The sequence below is a fragment of the Felis catus genome, chromosome B1 (assembly GCF_018350175.1).
Source record: "Felis catus isolate Fca126 chromosome B1, F.catus_Fca126_mat1.0, whole genome shotgun sequence".
NCBI classification, from domain to species: domain Eukaryota; kingdom Metazoa; phylum Chordata; class Mammalia; order Carnivora; family Felidae; genus Felis; species Felis catus.
In genome coordinates this window covers 131,124,955-131,133,310 of record NC_058371.1, presented here as the reverse complement: position 1 = coordinate 131,133,310, position 8,356 = coordinate 131,124,955, and positions in this window count along the sequence as shown.

Genomic DNA, 8,356 nt, shown 5'->3' with positions numbered 1-8,356 from the left:
TCTTCAAGTCAGAAAGAGAGTGCTTATCAGAAAATATTTTTTTTTATGATTTTTATCTTTATGTTGAACTTTGTGTATTATTTTTCAGGTTTCAGTGAGTTGTCTGTATTCTTTGGAAGCTCACTAAACTTCTTTAAAATAATTATTTTTGAATTATTTGTCAGGCAATTCATAGATTTCCACATTCAGGAGTTTGTTAGTGAAATTTTATTGTCTTCCTTCTGGGTTGTCTTTCTTCCCAACTTTTTGTGTTCTTTGTAGCCTTGATTGGTGTCTGCTCACTAGAAGAAGCAGTGACTTCCTCATAGCCTTTACATACCGGATTCAGTAGGGAAGGAGTTTTATCTGTGGGTGGGCATGAGGCTGCCGTCTAGGATGGGGTGTGCAGTGGCACCCATCCAGGAGGCACCCAGGTCCAGTGAGTGCTGGATTTAGGAGAATGTATGGGTACCAGTTCTGGGAGGTGGGGCATGGTAACACCTGGTTCCAGAAGCATATGTGGGCACGTGGACAATTGGATTTGGGGCTTCCAAGTCCAGGGGTATGTGGTGGTACTAAGGGTACTTAGCAGTGTCAGCTGAGAGGTGGTGCCTGGTGGTGGCAGTTAGGGAGGGCATGCAATATCTGCAGCTCTGGAGAGATGTGGCAGTTTGAGCTCCTGGTGGCTCCAGAAGCTGGGGCTCTTACTGGTGAAGACTGTGGGGTTCCTTAGCAGCAAAGAATCTGGTCCCTGGCAGTGGGAGGACTGTTGGTGTCTTCCTATACTGCTTTTCCCCAAGGGGGAAATCAAAGCTGAAAGGATTCTTCTTACTACTGAGCTGTGCCTGGGGGAAGGGATAACGTGAAACTATTTTTTCCCACTATCTTGTATACAGTTATCCTTAGTTCTTTTGCCCCACTGGTTTGTTGCAATTTCTAACCTGGACTGTGAAACTTTTCCAGAGTTCTTTTTATTCTAGAAGTGGTTAGGTCATAGTTTTTAGTGGAGAACAAGGTCTGGCACCTCCTAGTTGGCTATCTTGCTCTGCCTCTTTTTTGTCTATAGCCGGTAATCCTACGGGCAAGACACATTGCTGTACATCCTTCACCATAAAATTATTTCTTTGGTCAGAAGTTCTATTATATGAGAAGCTGTAATGATGAATAAGGAATGCCACAAATTCCAGTTGTAGCAGAGACATTTTGAGCACAGAAAATAAATTTGTATGAGGAATATATTTCCATTCCTGTGACAAAAATGGTTGCTTCCTCCCTGATTGAAAGAGCCAATCTCACCCTTCTGGTAACCTTGGGAAAGGTTCTACATCAGAGGCTCAATTTTAATCTTTGCTGTTGGCAGTTTGGCCTCTCCCTTTGAGCCATAGCCACTTTGTATATGTGCCCATTAAGCAATGACCAGGGTGGTTGTTCTATGAAGGAATTTGAGTCTCATTAATTTCCTGGAAGTGGTGAGTGATTGGAGGGGTTGCTGAGGAGAAATGGCCTCCCTTGTGAAGCAGTTTACAAAGAGAACATTCTTTAAAGTTTATGAGCCCTTTGTAGAACATTTGGAAAATACCAAAAAGCATATGGAAGAAACAAATTAAGAGTGGTTCTAGAAAGGCAAAGCATTCATCTATACACTGTTAGATAGATTTTTGTTAATCATAAAAAGAAACCCTGGATTTTGAAAATAATTATTTCCCAAAGCTACTATTTTACCTACATTTTAAATCTATGGCCTTGACTGCTAAAAAGATGGTTCACATAATTATATCTATGAATGCAGGCATGAGCATCTGCTGAGCAAGGCTTGGAAATTGACAATTAACAGTAAATCAAAGGATTCAGACAGCCTAATGTTAACATCATCATTAAAATGAACAAGAAGATTACATTGATCAAATATGAAAAGAGTACTTAAAACATTGAATCTATGGGCTTTCCTGCAAATTATTACCTCAGAAGGCTATGTGATCATCTCTCCTTTTCAACTAATTGCCTGCACTCAGATGATTTTATTGCTGCATTATAATTCAAGATTCAATTTTAAAGTATTAAAATAGCAGCTTGTTTAAAAGGAACTATGCTTTTTCTCTATCCAGTTTTGTTCATTTTGATCTTAGACTTTAAGAGTTTGGAGTATTCTGGAACACACTCCTCAAAAAGAACTCGAACAACACATCTTGGGAAACACTGGTGTACTTCAAATGGCCTTTCACATAGGCCTTTAAAAACCCAGGGTCTCCTTCTTCCACCCTCACTGTTGTTTAACATTGTTCTTTTAGTTCTCACCAAGGCAATATGCTCTAAAAAAGAAATAAAACATAATTAAATGAAGAAAGAAATTAAAAAAATTATCACTGTTTTCTGAAACGTTCTGATTTCACAAATGAGGGAATTGAGCACAAAGGGATCAATTGACAAGACCAAGGTTTAATAGCTCATTAATGAAAAAGCTAAGATAATAGAGCTAAGGTTTAGAAAAGTGGTAGAGATAGACTTTCTGTGCATGGTTTATAATCTACAGAGATAAGGTGCAGAAGACATAATTTTAAGACTAATCTTTAGACATGGGGTCATTTATTTTACATTCAATAAATTTCTCTGAGAGTGCCTACTTACACAGGGAGACACTGTGCTGGGCTCTGGGGAGGAAAACACGGCCAAGGCAGATGCCGTGTATCCCTGCTCGTAAATTGCCTTCATTCTAGCAGGGTTGCAGATGTTTCAAATGTTTGGCCAAAATTAATTACTATTGTAATAAATACTTCCAGACAGTAAGACACAGTGCTACTAGCCCACAAGAGAGAGGGATCTGATTTTCTTGGGCAAATCAGAGTAGAAAAAACAAAAAACAAAAAAACAAAAAAAACAAAGCACAATCCCTTAAGCATTTTGGTAATCCAGGTTTTCTTTTTAATTTTTTTAACTCATTCTTTTAAAACATAGGAAATGATACAATGCTACATTTAGAAACATTGGTGGTAATGAAAAAATCATGCAATAAAGTGATCACTGGGTAAAAACATGATATAAGAAAAGTGAGATTAAAAGTCCAGATTGGGGCACCTGGGTGGCTCAGTTGTTTAAGTATCCAACTTCAGCTCAGGTCATGATCTCATGGCTCATTAGTTTGAGCCCCATGTCAGACTCTGTGCTGACAGCTCCGAGTCTGAAAAGCCTGTTTGGGTATTCTGTGTCTCCAACTCTCTCTGTCCCCGAACCCCCATTCATGCTCTGTCTCTGTCTCTGTCTCTCTCTCTCTGTCTCTCTGCCTCTCTCTCTCTCTCTCTTTCTCTCAAAAATAAATAAACATTTGGAAAAAAAAAGTAGACTCCTCACCAAACTCCACACCTGAAAAACAAATAACCCAGTGAAGAAATGGGCAGAAAACATGAATAGACACTTCTCTAAAGAAGACATCCGGATGGCCAACAGGCACATGAAAAGATGCTCAACGTCGCTCCTCATCAGGGAAATATAAATCAAAACCACACTCAGATATCACCTCATGCCAGTCAGAGTGGCCAAAGTGAACAAATCAGGAGACTATAGATGCTAGAGAGGATGTGGAGAAACAGGAACCCTCTTGCACTGTTGGTGGGAATGCAAATTGGTGCAGCCGCTCTGGAAAGCAGTGTGGAGGTTCCTCAGAAAATTAAAAATAAACCTACCCTATGACCCAGCAATAGCACTGCTAGGAATTTACCCAAAGGATACAGGAGTACTGATGCATAGGGGCACTTGTACCCCAATGTTTATAGCAGCACTCTCAACAATAGCCAAATTATGAAAAGAGCCGAAATGTCCATCAACTGATGAATGGATAAAGAAATTGTGGTTTATATACACAATGGAGTACTACGTGGCAATGAGAAAGAATGAAATATGGCCCTTTGTAGCAACATGGATGGAACTGGAGAGTGTAATGCTAAGTGAAATAAGCCATATAGAGAAAGACAGATGCCGTATGTTTTCACTCTTATGTGGATCCAGAGAAACTTAACAGAAACCCATGGGGGAGGGGAAGGAAAAAAATAAGAGGTTAGAGTGGAAGAGAGCCAAAGCATAAGAGACTCTTAAATACTGAGAACAAACTGAGGGTTGATGGGGGGTGGGAGGGAGGGGGGGGGTGGATGATGGGTATTGAGGAGGGCACCTTTTGGGATGAGCACTGGGTGTTGTATGGAAACCAGTTTGACAATAAACTTCATATACTGAAAAAAAAAATAGACTCCAGATGAGGCAAACAGATGTTTGCTTTTCTCATTAGTAGCTCTCTCAGGAATCTTTTCCTAAGCCACATGCCTTAAGTAACATGTAGGCTGCAAGCCCCACATCACAGGCTGAATCCTGGTATAATTATGTAAGCCATTGATGACACATTGACCTTAGATGGCACTTCACATGACATGGTACAAAGCCCCACTCCATTTCTTAGTTCAGGGCCCCTTAGGCAAGAGGAGGACGTGTCAGAGAAATCAGATAGGATGCAGCGCTGTTTGTTCAGATTCCAGCTGCTTGATCACTGTCTTTGGGGGTCAAGACATACTGGCAATGTGTGAATAAATCCAGAATAATTCTACCCGTGATCCACAATAATTTCTCTCTTGAGGCAGAAAAAGAAATGCTACTAATATGGATATCAAGATTTAAGTATCTTCCAGAAATAGTTAAGACAGTGCAAAATTAATAATAATATTAATAATAAAATAATGCTATAATGCTGCAAAGCAGCTAGGCAACAAGGTATTAGTAGCATGTTATTTTTAAAACTATTTTTGATAGTAGCTTTCTCTCACACACACAAAATTCATGTAAATGAGAGACAAATGTCACTTTTGGAAAAATGGGATATTTATGCATTGATTTGTTTAAATATCTGGATAGCTAAATTTCTTTGGAGTTAGCTGATTGGTTTATGGAAGTCACTAGATGGCAGTCCCAACTAGTTAGTATGATACTACAGATCAGATTCAGATGCTTTTTATTTATTTTATTTTTTTTTTAATTTTTTTTTCAACGTTTTTTATTTATTTTGGGACAGAGAGAGACAGAGCATGAACGGGGGAGGGGCAGAGAGAGAGGGAGACACAGAATCGGAAACAGGCTCCAGGCTCCGAGCCATCAGCCCAGAGCCTGACGCAGGGCTCGAACTCCCGGACCGCGAGATCGTGACCTGGCTGAAGTCGGACGCTTAACCGACTGCGCCACCCAGGCGCCCCTCAGATGCTTTTTAAATAGCAAAACCCAAAAGGAAGTTAGGAAACTAGGTTCATTCAGTGGTAACTCTGGGTGAGTGTTTATCTTGGCATGGGGAGACAAGCTTCTAAAGGCAATACTGAAACTGTGAGAAGAGCCCAGAGTTATAGAAATTTCCAGATTTTCTACAAAGTAAGTCTCTGCAGATAGAATAATACCTTGTATTTGTTTGGGGTGTTATGGTTTATAAGGAACTTTCAGAAACATTTTTCTGATTTAATTCTCACAAAAGCCTTGGGTTTTAGGTATGGTTGGTATGATTATCCTCATTTTACAAAAAAGCTAGAGTCTCTTCAGGCCGGTAGTTTTAAAACACTAAGGCTCTTGGTAACACATAAAGAGCTCGGGCGCACTGCCTCTGTACCTTTTTGATAAAAATCTCACTGTTCTATCGTTTCCTTCTGTATTACATCTGTTGTGTCATTTTAATTTCATTGTAGAAGGAACTATTTAAATATTTTGTGACCTAGAAAAATAGTTTGTCATTAGCTTTCAAAATTGTAGCCCTCTTTTAATTGAGGGATTCCTATCAAAATAAGGTGGCTCCTTCTATTTTCTTGTAAGCCAGCTCAACTGAACTCAATATGCTGTTACTGAGTGCCCTACTGTGAGCCAGGTAGCATTTTAGGTGCTAGTGGTAATAACATGAATGAGAGATCTTTGAGCAGCTCATGATCGTGCCAAGAAAAGAAGCAGGAAAAATCTGACAGTAATACAATGTGATAAGTGCAATATTAACAGTTTGAGCAAAATGCTAGGGAGCACAGAAGCCTGAACGATTAATTCTGCCTGGGGAGGAAGCTTCACTGAACTGGCAACGGAAAAGAGATGGAAAAAAAAAAATGAGTGCCCTGATTTAAGCCTTTTATTCCGTTTTCAGGAAATGTGGGGGAAGGCAACATTCAGAAAACAAATACTCTAAGATTCTTAAAAAAGATGTCTAATGACTTATAGAGTAAGAGTCACCTAGTTTAGAAGTTGCCCCAAGCTAATTAAATACACACTGAAAATCTTGAAAATCTTAGTAGCCTCTCAAAGAGATGTCTACATCACATTTATCATAGTGAGCCAAACAATAGATGCTATCTGTGCCCTTAGTTCCAGATCTACAAGCCTAGACTAGTGGTATGCTGGTGAATATGTAATAACTGGCTCTCTTATAAACAAAATCCTTGATTTGTAGCATTTGTTGGTTTTTGTGGCATAAATATACCCATCATGGTCAATTTTAAATTTTCAATATAATGTCACCAAATGAAGAGTTGAGAAGTATTGCTCACAGTTGGCCCTCATGAACCAGCATGAGACATTTTAAGCAGGTAAGAGGTCCAGAACTCAGTGCCTAGACTCATACTCATGACATAACAGAAAACACTCAGTTAGCAATTCCACTTCTGGCATGGTCACTAAAAAGCTGTGAACTCAGGTGATCACCTAAACTCTGACATTAATTTGCTTACAATCTGTTGAGCACCTTGTGCTAGGTGGTATGTCAGCTACTTTACAGACATGTTTTGGAGACTCTGTACAGTTCTGAAAGGTAGGCATGATTATGTCCATTTTTCAGATGAGAAACTGAAGCTAACAGACATTAAGTGATTTCTTTCCTGATGCAATAATGAGTACAAGCAATACGAACCACTATGGAACTTGAAATACTATTATATTGTTAGAACAAATTAAAACACCCATGCTTTGTTCCAGCAATTTGAGCTATTAGAAGATTTGTTTTAGGAAAGATATTCGTTTTTAAAATGTACATAGCACTTTTTATTTATTTTGAGAGGGAGGGGGCAGACAGAGAGAGAGAGAGAGAGAGAGAGAGAGACAGACTCCCAAGCAAGCTCTATGCTGGTAGTGCAGAACCCAACACAGGGCTTGATCTTACCAGCCCTGAAATCATGACTTGAGCCAAAATCAAGAGTTGGATACTTAACCCACTAAGCCACCCAAGTGCCCCATACATAGCACTCTAATTCTAGATCCATCCTCATTTGCTCTGTCAGTTCTGCCATTTCTTGGGAATCCAGGAAGGGTTGCCTAAAGACTAGTTTGTTGCAATGTTTGCCTTTATTTAAAACGTTCTGAAAAGTTTTATAGTGTTATTGCTCATAAAATACTCATACTAAGACTGCAGAATTTTTTTATAATGTTAACACTTATTCACTTAAAAATACAGTAGGTACAAAGAATAAAACGAAATAGGAAAATATCATTTTCCCATTAGATAACCCTTGCTGTTGTTAAAAAGCTACAAAAGTATAGAAATAGAATTTTTAAGTTGTACAGAGAGATACAAAACACACTATGACAGCTATTCCCCTCTCAACACGTCTTTTCCCCCATAGGTAGTTACTATTCTGGGAAAGATAATTCTTGGAATCTCTCCCCCCCTCTCTCTCTTTCATATCATGAGAAAATAGAGCACATAGCTTATGCATGATGATCTTTACCCCTATTTTTGGCATGATTTTTGTATGATTTTTAGATAATTTTAGAAAGTACTTTTTTCTGTTCACAAAGTGCAAGTCATTTTTATGGCTGTGTGTGGCATGTCCCCATATCATATGATCATCAATAGCAGAATCATTTAATATCCATAACTAAGAGATTTTATAAAAGCTACAATAGCTCTTCAATATTTCTTCCTAAGCTGTTACTTTTATTATGAATTAATTTGTAATAATCCATTACCACCGTAATAATAATAATTACTGTGTTTGGTTGCAATAATTTTACCGAGGTAATTGTCAGTATTATTCATGGCTTCCATAAATGGTGAATACTAGTTCTTCTGTATCTTAACAGCATGGCCTACAGGCCCTGGAAGTTCTAGCCCCAGATACCTTTATGGTCCCTTCTCCTACTATTTCCTGCTCCTTCTTTTCTTTTCCAACAACATTGGTCTTGTTTTTCCTCAAAAAATGCCAGATACACTCAAGCTTCAGAGGATTTGCTTTCATTTTTCCCTATGTTGAGAATGTTTTCCCTCCGGATATCAGAATGCATGGCTCTCTCACCCCCTTCAGGTCTTCACTCCAATGCAACCTCAGCGAGTCCTTTCCTGCATATTTCACTTAAAATTCTAATCTACCCACTACATTGCTTATTC